The following is a 21,585-nucleotide window of genomic DNA, read 5'->3' as shown; positions in this document are numbered from 1 at the left end:
ATGTACACATGGGCATCAACACATACACACATAAATGCCTGCAGACAGGTGTGCACACATACACGTGTGCAAATGCAGACCCACAAGCCCATATACATGCAGATACCCCACAGACACATGCCCATGCACCCGGCAACGCACACCCCTGCAAAAGCACATGTGCACTCATGCAAGCTGATATTCACAGCAGTCCAAAAATCAGTTTCATGACCTCACAGGCACATCTCCATTATGAGTCGAAGTGGCACACTGAGCTCAGAGGAGGAATATTTTTCTTCCTGAGATAGCTGAGTGGTTTCCCCTGAGGAAATGATTCAGAAAAATGTTTCCTCCCCAAATCAGAACATTTTCAAACGGAAATTTTCTGCCAAAACATTTGTTTTCTTGACATGGAGACAAGTGAGGCAAGCCCCTCACCTCTATGTGCCCCCTTAACTCCTCTTTCATCCTGAGCCTCTCACTGGACTCCATCATGAGCCAGGCTGGGTGTCTGTCCCACAGAGAAAGAGCCGGACCTCTGAGCATCCTTACTGAGCATGGTTAGTAGACTCCTGTCCTAGCTCATTTACCTCTTTGTTTTTAAGACTACCTAGGACTTCTCTCTTAAAGGAGCCCCTCCTCCCCAAATAAACCCAGGAGTGATGCTCTGGAAACTGTTGTTCATGCTAAAAAACACAAGTACTTGTATAAGTGGTCATCTATGATAGTTGAACCAAGTCCAAAGGTTGGTCAGGGAGAACTAAACAAAGGGAAACAGGATTGAACCTAAGCTTTCAGGGAAGTCGGGGAGAGAGAGTATGGCTGGACAGGGACAGAGGGTAGAGAAAGAGAGACTAACTTCTCCCAGAATCAGTCAAGGGAAGGCTGGAAATTGTAGATGTATGGAACAATAACAAAAAAATCCCAAGCCAAGTATGAACAGGTGACAGGCCTCTCTCAGGTCAAGGGGCCAGACTCTGTAGTCAAGTGTTGAGCACCAAATGTGAACATGACAGAGTTATCAGTCTAAAGAAAGTGCTTGTTCATTATTTCATAGTTTGCTGCTCTTGGAGCAACCAGTCCGAGTGGTTGTTCTAGAGTAGCTGCTTCTTGTGGCCTGGAATATAAACACAGCTAAAAAGGCCCAGGGCTGGCCTGGCAAGGGGCCTCTCCTGGGGGAGAACAGACCACCCACACCACTTAAGAGAATACTTTAAGCCTGTTCAGGAGGCCTTTTGATGTGTCTATTTTACCAAAGGTAGCGTTTTGAGGTCCCCAATCTTTCTTTATTTTGTTGGCTGTCATGTAAAAGACAAACAGCAGGAGAGAGAAAAGCTGTTTTAACTCAAGCAATAGCATAAGACTGAAAATGAAATCAATTCAGTGTTATTAACAAGAATTGATCACATCTCCTGATAACTATCAAAAGAAAGAGGAAAACAAGAGACAGAGAGGGAGGGAGAAGGAGGGAGAGAGGAAGGAGTGTGAGAACAATCAACACAGATCCTCTTTGGTGTGTATTAAAAACAGCATGGGAAAATTTTGAAGCCCATAAAAAATGCTTTTTCCCATTTGTGTTGAGTATGTGGCCTTCAAATGTTTTTCCGACTAAAACAAAAACAAAGATAAGAAAAAAACCAGGGCAGCTATGTTGATAAGGGCTACTGATGTCCAATCTCAATGTTATGGGCAATAGGGAGGGGTAACGACTACAGCTAATTGGTACATAACAGTCCTATCTAAAGGGAGCAGTCATCATTAAGAACCAGGCTGTTGTTGCCTTGAGGGAGTGCAGAGCTTGTATTGGAAGACCTGAATTTTTAAGATATGCTGAAAATTCTACTTATAAAATATTGGATCTTTTGAGCAGCACCTGTGGCTCAAGGAGTGGGGCGCCGGCTCCATATACTGGGGGTGGCAGGTTCAAACCACGACCCTGCCAAAACTGCAAAAAAAAAAAAAAAAATTCCCCCCTGAAAACCCATTTCAGGCTACCTTTATAGAGGAGACTTCTGGTTTGTCAATTGAGCCCTAAAAAGTCGAAAGGTAAATAAAACGTGACATTCATTCCTCCCCTCATATCCTCCACTTTTTCCTCCAGAGGCTGACATTGTAGTAGAAACAGGCTGGTATGTTAGACTTGAGCATAATCAGGACATTTAAATTAAATTAAAAAAAAAAACCAAAGTTGTTTTTTTTTTTTTTTTAACACTGTAGCAGGTTTTAAATATGTCCCCAAAATTCTTTGGCACTCTTCCCATTGAGAGGCGTCACCTACATACTTTCCTCTTGAATTTGGGTGGGCTTGTGAATGCTTTGACCAATTGATTATGGAGAAAATGACATTACGTGACTTATAGTCTGGGTTATAAAAGATCATGCAGCTTTTGCCTGGTTCCCTTGGAATGCTTCTTCTTGAATGCGTATTCTTGGAATGTTTGGCCTCTCATCATCCTTCTCAGGACAGTCGCAGAACCCAGTCACAGAGCTAAGAGAAGCCTAAGAGGCCTTTCATGGAAAGACCATGTGTATCCATCAGGAGGACAGCCCCAGCTGAGCTCCCAGCCAACAGCCAGCCACGCCTGCCATCCCTGTGTGTGTACCACCTTGGACAGCCCCAGTGGATCTAGCCCCAGCCACTATCTGGCTGGGATGGCTTGAGAGAGCCCAAGTAAAAACTATCCACCTGAGTCTAATTAATTTACAGAACCCAAGAAACAATAATAATCGTTTTAAGCCTCTAAGTCCTAGGGCGGTGGTTTGTTACAGCAACAGTAACTGGCACAAACATCTACTGTACTCAGCACAAGCATGAGGGACTAGAATGAGATCCCTCTAGCACTGAAGACTGGTTTCTTGTTCCACTCACTGGCATTCGTTATGTTGTTGCCCTGTTCTCATGGTGCTGGAGGGAGGAGTGAGCTGTTCCGCAGGGGACCTAAGCATCAGCAGCTGGGAGGACTGCCAAGCCGACGGGGGAGCCCCAGCTCAGAGCAGCCTCCGTATGAGGCAATTAAAATGTGAGATTTAACCTTTAAGGAAAGAGCCTGACTTTACCTTTGCATCTTGGAGATTTGGGATGCAGAAGGCCTGTCAAATCCCATCCTCTACCCAGCCCCAATCATGTTTCTGGCTTATGTTTGGACACAGGACTCAGCATTGTGTACACATGGAGAACAGTGTCTGGCGCCAAGAACACAGAGCAGCTCAGAGCTGGTGTTTCTTAGAAAAAAAAAATGGCAGGGAAAAGAGAGAAAAAAATAGGAAAGAAGAAAGGGAGGAAGGGAGAAAAGAAGGAAGGAAGGTGGGAGGGGGAAGAGATGAAAGAATTAAGCAGGAGGAGGGAAAAAATAGAAGACAGAAAAGAAAGAAAAGGGAGGGAGGGAAAGAAGGAAAAAGGAAGGGGAAAGGAAGGAAGGAAGAAGGGAAGAGAAAAGGGGAGAGAGGAAAAGGAGAGAGGGATAGAAGGATGGAAGAAAGGAAGGGAGAAGGGAGAGAAGGAAGGGGGAGGAGGAGAAGGGAGGGGAGGAAAGATGAAAGAAAGGAAGGGAGGTAGGAGGGGAGGAAAAAGCAGAGGGGAAGGAAAAGAGGGAGGAAGGAGTGAGAAAAGGAGAGAGGAAGAGAGGAGAAGCAGAAGGGACAAAGAAAAGAAGGAGGCGGGTAAGGAAGAGAGGAAGGAAAACTAAATGCCAAGGTGGGTCTGTGTGTTTTTATTTCCTGCCGTACTGAGGTATTACCTTCATCAGAAGCAGATGGACTGAATCACGTCAAAGTCTACCTAGGCAGGAAGCATTGGTTTAATTTACCCAGGTCACGGCAAATATATTGTCATTCAGCACGTGAAACTGTTTGAACTTACAAGGAGTAACCCAGCAACAGCAATTACCCCACGTGTCCATTGTGCTCTGATGATACAAACGCAACTGGAATGGAGTCTCATAATTTCACAAGGTGACAAAAAATTGGATTCTGATGTTTCACCTCCACCTGCGAATGAGCAGGGCGGCGCTGGAAGCCAGCTGAATACACAAATTTCTAGGGCCCGTGGGCACTGCACAGAGGTCAGCTCCACCGGGACGAATTTGCCCTGTTTCAACCTCAGGCCAGCAGCCAGTGCCAGCAGCCCCACTGCCGGCTTTTGTCTGCTGAGAGCACACCCCCTGCATTTCTTATCAGATTTACTGTGACAAGGGCCCGCAGAAAAGCAAGATGCTGGTAAGAGCTCATCAATTCAGACCCCACTATTCAGAAATTTGGATTTCTTTTTTTGTCACAGAGAACCAGAATTGATGTTAATCTTGGCACTACCTTGAAAAAAAAATTGTTCATAATAACACAACAATAATATAGAACATTTATTCAGTTCCGACTCCCAACAAGGTAACATCTGAAGTGCTTTACTTAGATGTCTCATTTAATCTTCAAAGCAACCCTGCAAGGAAAGTCTTAAGACTGTATTTTGTGGGAAATTATTTTGAGGCACAGAGAGGTCAAGGCCTGCCCAAGGTCACACAGCTAGTGAGTGAGAGAGCCTGGATTCCAAACACTAGCAGTCTGATTGATGCCAGAACCAGGTTCTCAACTGTGTTTGGAAAGGCAACTCCCACTTCAGTCAAGAATTCAAATTGCTTGTAAGGACTTGAAAATCATTTTTACTGTACTCATTTCTATAAAAAAACAAACAAACAAAAACAAAAGGCCTCAATCAATGATTTTTACTCATTAAGTCAGAGTCGCTTCTCCACCACCCTATTAGCCCTTATTTCATGCGCGTGAAATGATGAAACTTAATTTCATTTGAAAAGACCCTAGATTCAGACTTTTTACCCTTTTAGATGGGCTTTCCTGTTATTATTCAAAGTCACAGGTTTTTTTCTGGAAGGCCTGGGAGACTAGACTAATCATAGCTGCCTTTGAGGGGATCCCAGGGTTGGGGTGTTTCAAAGGGCCATCTAGATTGGCAATCAGGGGCCAGCCCATGTCATCAGCTGCCAGCTACCAGGGCAGCTCAGTAAAGGACTGACAGCCCTTGACTCACTTCTGTTGATAGGCACAGTCAGTGGCCTCTGGGGGTTGGTTGGACCCCATGGCTGCAGAGAATCTGTGAGCTGGAGGTAGCCAGCAAGGAGCTAATGGAGAATGTCAGAAAGAGCAGAGGAATTTGAGGGCCTGTATTTGGCACAGACAAGAGCTGATCCTGGGTTATAAAAATGTCTCTGAGCCTGAGTTTGGGGGCAGGCGTGGAGGAAGGAAGATGGCTCCCTCACCGTCTCCAGAACAGATGGCTGGGCCTTCCCTGCAAGCAGCCAGCCTGCCAGATGATGCTAAAACATCCTGGCTCTAAAACCTCACAGGGCAGGCTGAGGCTACCTGGATTTTTAAAGAACCGATTCTCCACTCTCCAAGTGTGCAGAAATTTGCCCTATCCTCTCCAGTACTAACAAGAACAACAAAAACCCCAAATCAAACAAAAACAACCTCCCCCCACCAAAAAACGTTTCAAAAAGGAGGTGTGGGAGAGAATTTGCCTACAAGCTGTGAAAGGTTTCCCTTCTTAAACCATTTTACTTTGGCAGAAAAAAGGAAGTTGAGGTTCTCAAAGCCATATGGTATTAGGGATCATCTAGTGTTGCCAAATATTTTTCTAAAACATTAAAACATCATGTTTCCATGTGAAACCTCATGATTTTGAGAAATTGGTTCAATTATAACAATGATTAAAAAGCCACACATGCCAAACAAAACACTTTCAAGAACCTCATTTGGCTCTCTGGGCCTTCGTTTGCAACCTTTGAAGAGTCTTTGGGTCTCTTGCAGAGACGGGGAAACTGAAGTGGAGAGAGGTGGAGAGATTGTTGCCTTGAAGGGCAGGGTGGATGGTTTGCCAGCAGATCCTATCAAGCGTCCCACCACCTTCCTTTCCATTCAGCAGGTTCCCTTCACCCCACAGCAGCCAGTGTCTGCAGCTCTGTGCCCCAGGTCACTTTGTATAGGCTTGAAGCACTGAGGAAATTCCGTCCCCTGGAAGCAGTCCACAACCAGTAACTATGGGGGGCTGATGTGTAAGTACCACGGCTCCCTGACCCTTTAGGACGGATGATTCTGAGACGCATGCTCCATGCCCTTTCCCACAGCTTCCCCAGGAGACTGAGACCCAGTGGCTTACTGTGGTAGCTGGACTGATAATGCACCTGTCGGTGGCCGCCCTCTCTTCTCTGTCTCACGGCTCCATATCCTTCCTCCCAGTATTTCTTTCATTTCCCAATTAAACCAGCTGCACTTGAATCTTGTGTCAGGGTATATCTCGGGGAGAACCAAAACTAAGCACTGATCTGAATAGCTGGGACATGCATAAGGAAGAGAGCCCCTATCTCTGGGAGGCCTTCTGATGGAAATATTACAGCTATGGGGGTGGGACACTTCTCCATACCACGGTCAGGCACCCCAGTGTGTGTACTCTGCGCTGAAGTAAGGATGCCTAATGGTTCCGGGGAGGAGAGGGGAAAACAGCAGAGACTGTCTACACTTCTGCATAGCCCAGGGAAAGGCTATCCCTAGAGGAGATGCTGGTTCAACTGTCCTCAGAAAAAGAGAATGTGCCAGCCTTGCCCAGCTCAAATAATTACTGGGACCATGTCTCTGAATATCACCTAAATGCAGAATAACGAGCACATCATTTTTGTTTAATAATACTTTTATTAAAGGTAAAGGTCAATTCAGTGATATGAAAAAGCTGGAAAAATTGTCTTCCTATTTCTTTTCTCTCCCTCCTCCCTCCTTTCCTTTGCTCCTCTCACTACTCCCCCTGTGCCCACAGGAATGACAGGACCAGCCGCCCTGGCCCCAGCACCAGTTGGATGACATAACAGTGCCAGGGCCATCATTTAACTCACTCTTGGCCAGTGAGGATGATCCAATGAAAAGTCCTAATTGTGCATTTTCTCAAGAATCCTCTGACCTAAAGGTATACTGATAAAATCAATTTAAAGTGCCTTAACCTTTGCCGTGCCATGGGCCCCTTTGGCATCTGGTAAAGCCTATGGATTTTTTCTCAGAATAATAGTTTTAAACACATGAAATAAAATAGAGAATCACAAAGATAACCAATGATGTTGAAATACAGTAATAAAAAGATAAAAACCAGATGTGTGATAAATGCACATTTATTAATGCATTAAATACGATCTAGAGGCAGGCCTAATAACTACTGTAATTTCCAAGTAGTGCTGAGCATATTTCAAGATACCTGCAACAACTCTAATGAGATGTAAAAATATCTACAATTTCTCTTGGTGATAAACTGACAGATACTACTAATATAACTATGGACGTGCTAAATTGCAGTCTGGGTCGTGAAAATAAAAACATGATTTATTTTCATCCAGTCGACAGCATCTACTCACTCAATATTAACCCACCGAGACACAAGGTGTGGGGTGGAGAAAGCCCGTTGCTTTGCTACCTTCTGGTTCCTAAGGGCCAGGGAAGGCTTGTGTCTTTCTGGAAAATTGCTCAATCCTCCCTTCGGTCACATTCTTAGCAATCGTTTATTGAACACCTACTGTGTTCCAAGCACATTATTTACTTAGAAAAAAATCTATTTAGGCCTCCAGGCACAGGGAGGTAGTTAATCGTACTCCACAGTTCCCAGCACATAATGAACCCTGGTCCATGGACGGCCCCGCAGGTATTTTATTCCCTCACCCACCCCTGGCCCCGTCATCCCCAAATCTTCACTTTCCTTATCCCCCCATACAGGCATCCCCTCTGTGTCCTTGGTATATGTCCTCTCATATGCAGATATCCATGTAAAACAGGCAATATCTTTTTGCGAGTGGGATTTTAGTTTCAATATCTAGTATTGTGTTGCAAATCTCATTCATTTTCTTACCTTTGTTCGCACAATGCAATATCATGAAGAGCTATTGCCATTGTTGTGTATCAGTTTGGCGTATTTTCCTTCTTAGTGCTGAATAGTATTTTGTAAGGTACATCTGCCTTAATTTACTCATTCATTCCCCTAAGGATGGACACCCAGGTTGTGTCCAATTTTTCTCCATGTTTCACCAACAACAGCTCAATAATGAACATCTGTATAAAGATACTGATATGGTTTGGATGTTTGGCCCCTGCAGATCTCACTTTGAAATATGGTCCCTACTGTTGGAGGTAGGGCCCGGTGGTTGGAGATGTTTGGGTCATGAGGATGGATCCCTCATGAAAGACTGGTGCCTTCCCTGAGATAATGTTGGTGAGTTCTCACTTTATAATAGTTTACTGAAGAGCTTCTTATTTAAAAGACCCTGGCAGCTATGGGGTGGCTCATGCCTGAAATGCTAGCCCTCTGGGAAACTGAGGCAGATGAATCCCTTGAGCTCAAGATTTCGAGATCAGCCTGAGCAACAGTGAGACCCCATCTCTACTAGAAAAACTAGCTGGGTATGGTGGCATGTGCCTGTAGCCTCAGCTGCTTGGGAGGCTGGGGCAGGAGGATCGCTTGAGCACAAGAGTTTGAGGTTGTTGTGAGCTATGATGCCACGGCACTCCATCCAGGGTGACAAACTGAGACTCTGTCTCAAAAAAACAAAAGAGGCTGGCACCTCGTCCTCCTCCCTCTCAGTTTTTGTTCCTTCTCCCACCAGGTGACACACCTGCTCTCCTTTCACCTTCTACTTTGATTTGAAGCTCCCTGAAGCCCTAATCAGGAGCAGAAGCTGGCATGATGCTTCCTGTGCAGCCTGCAGATGCATAAGCTGAATGAACATCTTTTCTTTACAAATTACCCAGCCTCAGGCATTCCTTTGTAGCATAATAAAACAGACTAATGTAGATGCCCCTATGGACCTGTGCATGGGACAATTCCTCTGGGCTCTATGCCTGGGATGGGGGGCTGGGTTTCACTAGATCATAGGCTGTGGGCCAACTAAATTTGGCATGAGCCAGAGAGGTTTGTTTTTCAGAGAGGCTGTGCACAAGCGTGTCCCCCTCCCCACATCTTCATCAACACTTGGTGTGTTCACCTTTTTAATTTTGGACATTTGGATAGTTACAAAGGGTCAGGCACTTTACACACTGTAGCAGATGCCTTGGGTGCCCTGAGTCACATTTTGGAGCACAGGTGATATCCACTGCAGCAGTGATGGACTCATCTGTATGAATTCCAGGTCATGCAGAAATAGTGTTTCATCTCAAGCATGCAGCATATATCTTTCCTTTTTTTAAATTCTTTTTTTGGTCATCAAGACATGGGCACCTGCTCGACTTGGAAATGTGTGGGCGGGGGAGATAAGTCTATTGGGGGGACCATTCAACTCAAATAATGGAAAATAAACACTTCTGTGCTTGTGGAAGACAGTTCTAGGAGGAATTCTGTTTCTCAGAAGTCCTCGTGGAATCAACCCTTCATTGTTTATACCAAAGACCTCAGTAGTAATTCATTTTTATTATGCCTTCCTTCTCTTTCATCCACTGTTTCTGTTTCTCCTGCTCCCAGAACTCACCTTCAAATAAACTACCTATGCCCAAGTCCTCTGCTTTTTAGGGTACTCTGTCTAAGATATATACATTATTCCTGATCTCCACAACAACTCTGTGGAGTAGGTGTTTTCCCCATTTTAAGTAAGAGGAAATAGGCTCAGTTTCAGAGTAACCGACTCACCCAGTGTCACACAGCTGACAACTGATTGAACTGGATTCAAGCCCTCAATCACCAGTGATTCTTTCATTCAAGTACGCATTGCATTATGAAGTGTGCTTTGGAGGATGTCAAGGAAGACCAAATCTCAGCAGCTGGAGAGTAAATTTCATTGCAGAAATTAAACAATATATATAAAACAGAGATGAGTAGAGATTTTTGTTCATCTTTTCATTCAATAAGGATTTATTGAATGTCTGCAGTGCTCAGTATCGAGGATACAGTGGTAAGAAAATACAATTATTACCTTCATGAAGCTTATATTCTAGCAGGGGCGATAGAGAAAGAATTATACTAATAATCAAAATTAATTAACTATGCATTTTTTTCTATTACTTCTTATCAGTCCAGATTATATTTGGCTGCATAGAAACCAGAATCCACAGACTTAAGCACAAAGGTCTTTAATTTTCTTCTATAATGAGAAGTCTTGAAATGAGCAATCTGGTCCTGATGCCTCTGCTCAAGGAAATCACCAGGAATACAGATGCTTCTTACTTCTTGTTCTGACAACCTCACAGGGCCACAAGGTGGCTGCTCCACCTTCCAATATGGTGACCCTGTCCCACGCAGAATAAAAGGAGAAGAGTCAAGGGAAGAAGTCAACAGATTTTTATGATGCCTGTCGTGTCTTCCCCCCACCAAAAAAACAAACAAAAAAGCAAAACCGAAAACCTTTCTTGGGAGTACTACTCAACAACTACTCAACAACTTCCACCTATATATCTTCGAGCAAAAGTGGGTCATGTGCTTGGGCACAAGTACAAGGGAGTCGGAGAGTAAGTAGTTTAACTAAGTACATCATCATCCCAAACAAAACAGGGGTTCTGTTAGTGTAAGAAGGAGAAATTAGTGCTTTAGTGCGTAGGCATTTAACTGACAGTGTTGGACACAGTTCTGTCTCTCAACTTACATTTTGAATGAGCTCAGAAAAAGTCATTGAGTGTAAGGCAAGGAGACATCCGTTCCAGCCAAGAACCTCAACTACTCATCTTGTCCCATGCTGTCCCCTCCTGCTCTCTTGAAGCATACTTGCCAATAGGTCTGTGAGACCCAGAGAACAAAGAGGTTGAGTACAGAGTAGCACACGTTCAACTGAATGATGCAAAAGTTGCTTGTCCCTCTAATTATCACCTAAAGCCACAAAGATCATCTCTCTCCAGGATGCTGACAACGCAGCAGATACTGTGGATATCCCATCCACATTACCCTTAGCATTTACCAGTTCTGTGCATGCTGGCCTGATTGCCAATGGCAGACATCAGTGTCTTCTTACCTAGGGTTTTCCCTGGCTGCTGTAGCCACTATACTTGAGCATGCAGCAGTCCTGGGGGCTTGTAGGACTAATGGCTGCTCCCCAGAGTGGCCCTCAACCAATGACCAGCAGGATAGGATGGCGCTAGGCTGCATTTTCTACATTGTCCCCCAGAGTTCCCTAGTGAGATCATGTTTCAGTTGCTCTAAGTAATAATTTGCTTGATAATGTAACTTTATTGGTTCCCTTCTCTTCCTTGTCTTACTTCCTGTGATGATTAATTTTTTATATCAACTTGGCTGGTCTGTAATGCCCTGTTTTGGGTCAAACACTAGTCTAGCTGTTTCTATGAAGGCATTTTTTTAATTTTGAGATCAATATTTAAATCAGTAGACTGTGGGTAAAGCAGATTACCATACATAATTGTGGGTGGATCTCGTTCATCTAGTTCAGTGGTTCTCAACCTTTCTAATGCCACAATATATTTTCATTGTTACAAAGGAATCGCGACCCACAGGTTGAGAACCGTGCATCTAGTTGAAGGCTATAAAAGTCTGAGGTCCCCAGAAGAAGGAATTCTGCCTCTAGACTGCCTTCAGACTCAAGACTACAACATCAGTTCATCTCTGGGTTTCCAGCCTGTCTGCCTGCCTTAAAGATTTTGTACTTGCCAGCCCCCATAATCATGTGTGCCAATTCCTTAAAATAAATTTCTCTATCTCTGTCTCTACACACACATCTTATTGGTTTCATTTCTCTGGAGAACCTTGACTATTATACCTCTTTATTCCCTTATTGGTCTTTCCTAAATAAAACATTTACATTCAAATCCCTGTCTCTGGATCTGCTCCTAGGGGAGCACAAACTAAGCCAGATGGGTAAGTTACCAACCCATGGGATTATCAGTATGGATCATGGGAGAGGAGAATCTACATCAACATTGTGGGTAGTTCCTTAAGGCCACAACTTGGTTCTCCAGCAATGGCCTGGAAATCAAAGCCATCTCTTCTCCATATAACTTCCTTCCAAAGTGCCACCATTAATGCAACTCAAAAACTAGCATCCCTTTGTGGGATGACTCTATTTATATATATATATATATATATATATATTTTTTTTTTTTTTTTTTTTTTTTGAGACAGAGTCTCACTCTGTGCCCTGGGTAGAGTGCTTGCTTAGTTTTTATCATGTGTTTGGCCCATGGTCAGGAATGTATTGTTATATGGAAAAAACATGTGTGTTGTGTGTTGCAAGCAAACCCTTTGCATGAGGTGGGCAACTTTCACAGAACAGAGGACTGGACAGACACACCATGAAGCGTTGACTACACTGATGTTGAAACATCCTGCCAATTCTAAAACACAGTGTTATTAGCAATTATAATGACAAAGAACATGAGTGAGACTATGTAAATAGAATTGCTTATGGATAAATCCACATCCTTATAAATGTCAAAGGACAACTCACTGTGAGGATGGACTTGTTGCTAGGAATGATAAAATTATTGCAAATTTCTTTCAAGGGGGGAGCTTCCATAGATCTGGGCTTCCTGCAGGTGAAGAAAATTAAACATATGGAAATAAAATGAAAGGTGAAAAAAGTATTCTCTCTGCATGTGGGAGAAATTATTATAAATATATCTTAGCAAGGCAATCAGATTAAGGCATCTTGTGGGTCTGAGCTTCTATACCTGTCATCTGTCTATTACACAATGTATCGACAGCATCTAGAATCTCTCTCACACCAAGTTAAGCAGGGATGGTCTCCTCTGCCTTTCATGGTATATCTTCCTTCTTTGATGACGCCCATCACATTGTGACTCTGTAGTAAGGTCAACAACTTATTTGGATTCTTGTGAAGCAGGTGAAACATTTTTGGACCTTCTTTTATGCATATGTCAGTGTCTCTCCCAGAATCATAACCCCAGCGAAGAGGGAAAGGTATTTACCTTTGTGGGAAGGAAGGGGCTTTGATACAGGGGGAATTCCTTCCAGAAAAAAAAGAGAAACATCTGTCCTGATAGGGAAAGCACATGGTTAGACTCTTGCTTCCCCACTCTAGGCTGAGATCACAGAGGTTGAAGAGAGTATCAGTGCAAGTAGGACTTTTATGCTTTGCACTTAAAACTCAAGTGTGGAGACTCCCAGGCATGGTGGCCTCAGGGCACCTGGCCATAACCATGTATCTAGCAGCAGAGTAAAAATGGCAGTGCAGTTTGATTAGGCAGTATTCAGATTACTTACTGAGAAAAAGAAAACACCACCAAAATTAGCATTTGAAAATAATGACCCCATTAATTTTGCTCATAAATCTGCAATTTGAGCAGGGCTCAATGGGGGCAGCTTTTCTGTGTTCCACAAAACATCAGCTGGGGCAGCTCAAAGACTAGGGGCAGGAATCATCTGAGGGCTTGCTCACTCCTGTTTGCCAGATGATGCTGGCAGTCAGCTGGGGCTCAGAGGGGACTGTCACCCCTACATGTAGCCTACCTATGTGATCTGGGCTCCCTCATAACATGGTGGCTGGATTCCAAGGGTGAACATTCCAACAGGAACAGGTAGAAACTGTATTATCTTTTCACGAGTTCAGAAGTCATACAGCATCACTTCCACTGCAATCAGGGGCCTGCCAAGATTCAAGGGGTAAAAATACAAGCCCTATTTTTTTGAAGAATGACCACAAACTTCACATTGTAAGAAGAGCATGTGGGATGGAATATATTGGTGCAGTAGTCAGAGAGAGAGAGAAAGAGAGAGAGAGAGAAATGAGATTGAACTAGCATGTGGAGCCGTCTGCAACTCCCTGGTGCCGTGTAAAGCAGCCATAAATTCCACAGGCCCTAATGGGACTGCAGAGGACAACTGAGAGTCAGTCTGGGGAACTTAGCAGGGAAAGTTGCTGCTACCTGATCCAAGGGCTTAATGGATGCTATGGCCACACCTCCCATTGTCTGCTGCAGCATCAAGAACCAAGGTTGGCTGAGTCATCCAAGTGTTGGGGTGTGGGTGGTGAGAGTTTCCCAGGAGTTGAGGAAGGCCAACAATACTGAGATGGGATGAATATGGGAATTAGGGAAAGGAAACAGAAACAATAGGAAGCCTGGGGTGGAGCACTCAAGCTCAATGCCAAATACAGACCGAGAAGACTGGGGAATTCTTTCTGGACCTTATAGGCAAGAATAGTACAAATATCCCAAAGAATAGCTTTGGGAACAACGGACTGGTAGGATGCAGAGAAATAATTCTAGTGGGAAGAAGCTGTACTTGGAGGCAAGTTGATTGCTGGATTCCTTTGGGGGAGCCTAGGAACTGGCTTCAGGCGAGGAGCAGAGCACTGACTTATCCTCAGTATCTCAGCAGACACACCAGCTCCCTAAAAAGTCTCTCTCATGTGAAATCATGCTTAGGCAGCTATGATTATCCTCATCACATAGCTGAGGAAAAAGAACCTCAGAGAGGCGAAGAAACTTGTTCAAGGTCATTTATTAAATAGCAAAGGCAGATTGTGCTCTTTCCCTCTCAGCCCTGTCCGATAGAACTTTCTGTGCTGAAGGAAACGTTCTATGTCTGTGCCGTCCAGTATAGTAGCCACTTGTCATATGCACATGTGGCTACTGAGCACTGGAAATGTGGCTAGTGAGCACGAGGAAGTGAATTTTAAATTGTGTTCAATTTTCATTTATTTCAGCTTAAGTTTGGATGGTCATAAAGGCGGCCGGTGGTTACTATATCAGCAGGTCTCTGCTTGCCTTAAAGGAATGGTGTCCTGCATGTGACTGGTGGGGAGCTTTAAGTGTGTGTGTGCACTTTCATTTTGAAAAAGAAATCAAATTTACAGAAAAACGTCAAGGGTAATAGAATGAATTTCCACATATTCTTCACTTACATTCACGTATGGCCAACATATTGCCATATTTTCTTCATCATTCTCTCTACATGCACATAAACGTATACATACACGCATGACATACACATGGTATTACATGGCAATACAATACATGGTAATACAATAATAGGTATTATTTTGACCATTATTTTGATCAAATTAAGTTGCAATTATCAGAATGCTTCATCCTAAATAATTTAGCATATGTCTCCTAAGAATAAGGACATTTTCTTCTAAAGTCACATATAATGATCAAGCTCAGAAAATCTAGCCTTGACACATTCAAATTTGCCTCATAATGTCCTTTGTGGCATTTTTTTTTGTTCCTGCCCTAAGCTCTAACCCAAGAGCATACATTGCATTTTGTTACTATGCTTCTTTCGTTTCATTTAATCTGGAATAGTTCCTCAGTCTTTCTTTGTCTTTCATGACAGTTTTGAAGAGCTCTGTATAGTCTTTTTTTTTTTTTTTACTCTATTACCCTCAGTAATGTGGGTATGGCGTTCTAGAGTGCTATGGCGTTGTAGCTCACAGCATCTCAAGCCATCCTCCGTACTCAGCCTCCCGAGTAGCCACCACAAGTTCCAGCTAGTTTTTTCTTTCTTTCTTTCTTTTTTTTTTTTTTTTTTTTTTAGTGGAGATGGGGTCTTGCTCTTGCTCAAGCTGGTTTTGAACTCCTGAGAACAGGCCATTCTCCTGCCTTGGCCTCCCGGAGTGCTAGGATTATAGGCCATGCCTAGCCTGTATTGTGATTTTGTAGAATGTCTCTCATCGTAGATTTGTAAACTGTTTCGTCATGATTAGATTCCAACTGTGGCTATTTAGCAGAAGCCACTCAGCAGTGTTGTCTTCTCAGAGCATTCTACCAGGAAGCACATTGTATCAGATTGTGCTGATATTGATGATGGTAACTTTGACCACTGGTTAGGGAGGTGTCTGCCAGATTTCTCCACCATAATGCTATCACTTTCCTTTTATAATTAAGTAGTAATTATGAGAGAGTACTTTGAGACTGTGTGACTATTGGGTTTCCCAGAAAGCTTTCACCAGATAAGTTTTTGTTATCCATTCAGAGTTCTCACCTGAATTAATCATTCCTCTGATGGTTGCAAGATGGTAATTTCCTAAGTCTATCATTTCTTATACATTTATTGGCTGGGATTCTATGTAAATAAAAGCTTTTCCTTCCTCCTCTCTTTCTTTCTTTCTTTCTTTCTTTCTTTCTTTCTTTCTTTCTTTCTTTCTTTCTTTCTTTCTTTCTTTCTTTCTTTCTTTCTTTCTTTCTTTCTTTCTTTCTTTCTCTCTCTCTCTCTCTCTCTCTCTCTCTCTCTTTCCTTCCTTCCTTCCTTCCTTCCTTCCTTCCTTCCTTCCTCCCTCCCTCCCTCCCTCCCTCCCTCCCTTCCTTCTTCCTTTCCTTTCCTTTCTTTTCCTTTCACTTTGTTTGTTTATATCAATATGGACTCATGAAATTCTAAATTCCATTTTAATTCCACTTAACCAATAATCCATTACTGTCATTATTTTGATGTTCAACTTGTCCCAAGGCTATCCAGAAGGAGCCCAGTCAGGCAGGCTTCTGTGCTATTTTGACATTTCCTCATCATTCTTTGACTGTGTCATTGTGGTACAAGAAGTTCCATGTTCATCTTGTACTTTCCTAGCACCAACCCTGGAACCCACTATTTCTTCATAATATTTAATAAATCCAATTTCAAAACTCTTTTTAGTACATTTGCATCCCCTGGAAGCTGTCTGGAAAGAATAGTACACAAGTCGAATTCCTATATAACTCTTGTATTGCTATCAGTTTGGAAGGAACAGCTTTTACATCAAGTCAAATTGGGACTTGAGAAACTGATCATTAAAAACGGAATAACTTTACATCATTAAGATTTAAGAACAAAGGTGATGTTTAGCAGAAAAATGACAGAATGAGTTAACCTCAAATTGTGTCTGGAAGGTATAGGCAATCTATGGGGCTTAAGAGACAACTGGCAACATGAATTACTCTCTTACAAAAATCAGGTCCCAGCAGTCCTCAAACACTGGGAAAGGGAGGGATGAAAAGGAAGATTAAAAAAAAAATCTCAAACTCATATCATGCCTTAATTAGCCACCAAACTAGAATTGGTATAACCTGAAGAAGTTCACTTTTCAAAGTAGGAATTAGAGAAATGTTGAGAATATTAGCAGTATCTTCACAATAAGTACAGAGCTTCTATCAATAACTTCTCTGAAAGAAAGTATTTAAGTATTATATTTATTTACTTAAAAATTAATTTGTTCATTATGCTTAAAATGCAGAACCATTTTCTTATCACCCCTTTTAGTTGATAAAAATAGGCTAACATTGTGATTAACCACATAGACTCTGGAACATGCTGGAAAAAAGTAGTTATTAGAAACTTTGCATCAAGCTTACATAAAGAGAAGTATTTGATACAAAGAGATCAAACATTTAGTAGCTCTCTATACATTGCATAATTTGTCCAGCAGTATTTCTTGGAATTCAAGTTCCTTCTCTAGATCTTGTAGCCAATAGATTCTTGAAGTAGTGGAATAGAACATCTGTTCCATTTCTTTCCCTGCCATGTCCAGACCATTCCATTTGCCCTTCCAGCCTTCCTCTTGCCTTGATGTCCCAGGATGCTTATGGGAGAAATATGGAGTGGTTGGGACCTTGGGATTCTATTCCTGTTTAATGAAGGAAGTGTCACTTCCTATTCAATTTCTAGAAAGAGGGGAGGGATAGGACTGGCCCTAAAGACAAGGCCACAGACTCAGAAGGACCAAAGATATAGGAGAAAACTGAGGAAGGACTTGATCAAGGTAGGCATGATTGAAGATGGGAGTATAACATCACGGCTGAACTGGACACAAGTAGGAACTTGTACAAGTCAGAAGTTTTGAAGTCCTCAGTGGCCTAAAAACCAAGTCAAAATAACTCAAGAAAAAAGAGAATGTATAGGCTTATGAAGTCAAAAACTCCAGTGGGAAAGCATCAGGAATGGCTGAGCCCAGGCACTCAATTGATGCCATCAGACTTCTGTGCCTTTCCCTTCACTCTGGTTGCCCTATGATTTCTAGGCAGGCTCTTTCTTCCTGGTGGCAGCTGTAGTCTTCCCACTTAGGAGCTCTGAAACTCTGTTAGAAAGACTTGTTTTCCTTTCTGCTTGTTTCTAGGGAAACTTCCAGGATTATATATCTCATTGACCTTGTTTGGGTCACACACTGAGTGTGACTAAGTCTTTCTGGCCAGAGGGATGGAATGCCCTGATTGGCTATGCCTCCAGCTGGGGATGGGGCTCTCTCCACCAGAATCATGAGCATAGAGAGTGGTAGAAGCAAATCACTAAAATAAAACTTATGTATTCTTATTAGAAGAAGGAGTGGGTGCAGTATCAGTTGGCTGTTATTGCCACAATAAAGCTGCATAACAAACCAGCCAGAGACTTAGAACAATTCTTTAGACTTTAGCTCATGCAGGATATCAGCCATTACTGGGCGTTTCCTCCCTAGAATAGGGAACAGCACATGCAAAGGCTTTAAGGCAGGAGGAGATCTTGTGTGCTCCAGAAACCAAAAGAAAACTAATGTTAGGTAGACGAGGTTGGGGATTCGATGGGTCATAGGACAATTGCACACTCCCAGGGGGCTAACGGAAACATTAATTAGTTCATATTTGTCTGCATATTCTCAGTTGAAAGAGGCTTTATAATCCTCAAACGAAGCATGAAATTTTGAGCTGAAAGAGGCCATGTAGTGCAAATGAAGACGGAATGGTTGGGATGGTAGACCACGGTTGTTAGTCAATTACCAGGTGCTTGAATGTACCTGCTCAGCGTCTCTGAGAGCTTGGGCACTTCTGGTAGCCACTGCAGGTCTTTTCATGACCAACCTTCCACTCCAGCTGAGATGAGATCTTTTATTTTGACTTGAAAATAAAAGCCTTTTCCCTGAAGACAGTACCTGCCATCAGGTTAATTTCTTCAAAAAGGAAGGAAGAACAAAAAGGAAAGATTTAAGGGGCAGACTATCAGATTCACTAAAACATCATTTAAACCTGAGACAGCTTCGATGTTATTTAGAGATGTTCTCCCAGGCTTGTGGGCTGGGGAAGGAGGTAAGAAGTGGGGGTGGGGGGCACAGGTAGGCCTGAGGCAGAGCTGGGGGTAGTAAAAATTTCTTCCCAGGAAGCAATTCCAGTGGACTAAGATTAGATGGAAGTTTCCTTTCTTGGATATTTGACGTTTGTCCCTTTGTTTTATTGGAACGTTCTTTCCAGGTTGCTTAGATAAAGCGTCAAAAATTATATTAAAATGCTAGTTAGGAAACATCACCCCCAACAAACCCTGTTCATCAAAATGTTAGTGCTCTCTCTGGGGGCCCTGCGTTCGGTTTGTCAACAAGCTGAAGCCGTGGAGCTGGGGCTCTGTGAGGCCCGGGAGCATGATTTAATTAATATCCTACCCATAATACCTTGCTGGGTTTATGCAAACAAAGCCCTGTCACTCCTCACCTTAGGATTTACCCTCTCCTTGAAGCAAGTATTTATTTACCCACAGTTTGACCTCATGATGGTGTTCAGCAGATGTGGATCTTACTTATTTGCATTGTTTTGTGACAGTTGCAAAATTCATTAGTGGTTCAGGGATAAATCCTCTGTGGACCATTCCAGTGATAGGTGAAGTAAGAGGGTTGGCACTAATTAATCCTCCTCTTCAGCAATGCTGGATATTAATGATAACATCACGCCTCTTCCAGAAATTGCCTGTATCAGTTTGAAATTTGGGGGGCAAAAGTGACAGAAACTGCCTCCTGGCTCCCTTGAGCAAAAGTGGCTGCTATGGGATGATAAAGGATGGGAAGGGAGGAGCCCAGGCTGGTGGCAGGCATGACAGAGGTCAGGACAGGACACCACTCCTGGGGCAAATGAGTGTCCTCCAAGCCCTCTTCTGGCTGCATGTCACCATACTCTTCAGGCAAGGTCCTCCCCAAAGATTAGATGTCACATGGCTGCCTTTTGTTGGATTAACACAGCAAAGAGCACTTTTTGGTTTTTATAGGGAGTAAGGTGGCCCCTTGGTTATTACCTGCATCCACTCACTCACCCACGTGACACAAGGAGAGGAATCCCCTGCCTGCGTAACTTGTGTGCTAGTAGAAACACGAAAAGGTGCACAGGGCCAAAGTTTGACAAATGTCCAGCACGTTGTATGTTGTTGTGAATCAATGCCAGTTCCCAAGGCCTGCAGGCATTGAATGTTTTACTGCAAAATGTCATATCCAGGAAAAATGAGGGGAACTAGGATCATTCCACTCAACAAAGCACAGTGGGTTGGAGTGGAGCCTACTGGTAGATATGCCCACCGTCTCTTTGTAAAGGACGGGGCACTGCTAAGCTTAGGACTTGGCCTTTCTCCCCAGAATAACGTAGTTGTAAGATATGTGCAGTGGGGATGGGAGTTGTGGTCCCATTTTGTACAGATGAAAACACTGGGGCTCTCTTCCCATGCTTTCCTCTCTATGTCAAGCTACGTCTCTATGAGGGACTTCTATTTGACAAGTGCTTGCTTAGAAAATAATAGCCAGCTTGTTTTTTTTTTTTTTTTTTTTTTTGGCCGGGGCTGGGTTTGAACCCGCCACCTCCGGCATATGGGACTGGCACCTTACTCCTTGAGCCACAGGCGCCGCCAGCCAGCTTGTTTTCATCTATGCTGAAAGGTAAAATCGAAGAGATGGGCTTTATGACAGATGCACTGATCAGGCAACCCAATAATAAAATGACCTCATACTTTCAACACACTTTTACTGCATGTCTACAATGTGCATTATAGATATTAGCAGGAAGAATGTTTGATGGAGAGAATTTTCAAGTTCAAGGCAGAGGGACAACCATCCCAAGTCCCCCAGCAGTCCTGGGGCAGGTACCCTTTTCTCTGAAGCAGCTGACCTCCAGCACAGAGGGAGCCTGTAAGAGTAGTGGAGTACTGATGGCTGGAAATGCTCATCAGATGAGGATGTTTTGGTTGAAGGGCAAGGTTAAGGATGGAACAAGGGAGTGTAAGGACCTCTGAGAACTCTGTCTCCTTTCTACCTGAGAATCCCTGGAAGGTAAAAAAGTTTTAGAAGCTTTTGGGAGCATAGGAGCATAGGACCTAGCAGGTGGCCTGGAGGGAAGGAGACAGTTTCTTAAGCCTTCTTACCAGCTCCCAGGGCTTCTAATCCTCTGGGCATGTTGATAATTTTCCAATGTGTCCTTATGATAAAAGGATTTCTTTCCTTCTGGGTAGATGCCCAGTAATGGGATTGCAGGATCAAATGGGAGGTCTAGCTTGAGTGCTTTGAGGATTCTCCATACTTCCTTCCAGAAAGGTTGTACTAGTTTGCAGTCCCACCAGCAGTGTAAAAGTGTTCCCTTCTCTCCACATCCACGCCAGCATCTGCAGTTTTGAGATTGGGGGCAAGACATGATTGCAAGAGGGACTTTACCTAACAATTGCAATCAGTGTAACCTGGCTTATTGTACCCTCAATGAATCCCCAACAATAAAAAAAAAAAAAAAAAAAAAAAGATAATTTTCCAATGTGTATCTCCTGGCCAGATCAGACTTTGACTCTAGGCTTGTATATCCAACAATCTCAAAAATCCATACAACCACAATTGGGCTCTTGACTTTTACCTCCAAATTTGTTATTTTGCCTCCAACACTTACCATCTCAGAAAACGGCCAATCCTTCTCCCCAGTGGCTCACCCTTGATGACTTCCTTC

The sequence above is a fragment of the Nycticebus coucang genome, chromosome X, assembly GCF_027406575.1.
Source record: "Nycticebus coucang isolate mNycCou1 chromosome X, mNycCou1.pri, whole genome shotgun sequence".
NCBI classification, from domain to species: domain Eukaryota; kingdom Metazoa; phylum Chordata; class Mammalia; order Primates; family Lorisidae; genus Nycticebus; species Nycticebus coucang.
This window is presented reverse-complemented; position numbering follows the sequence as displayed.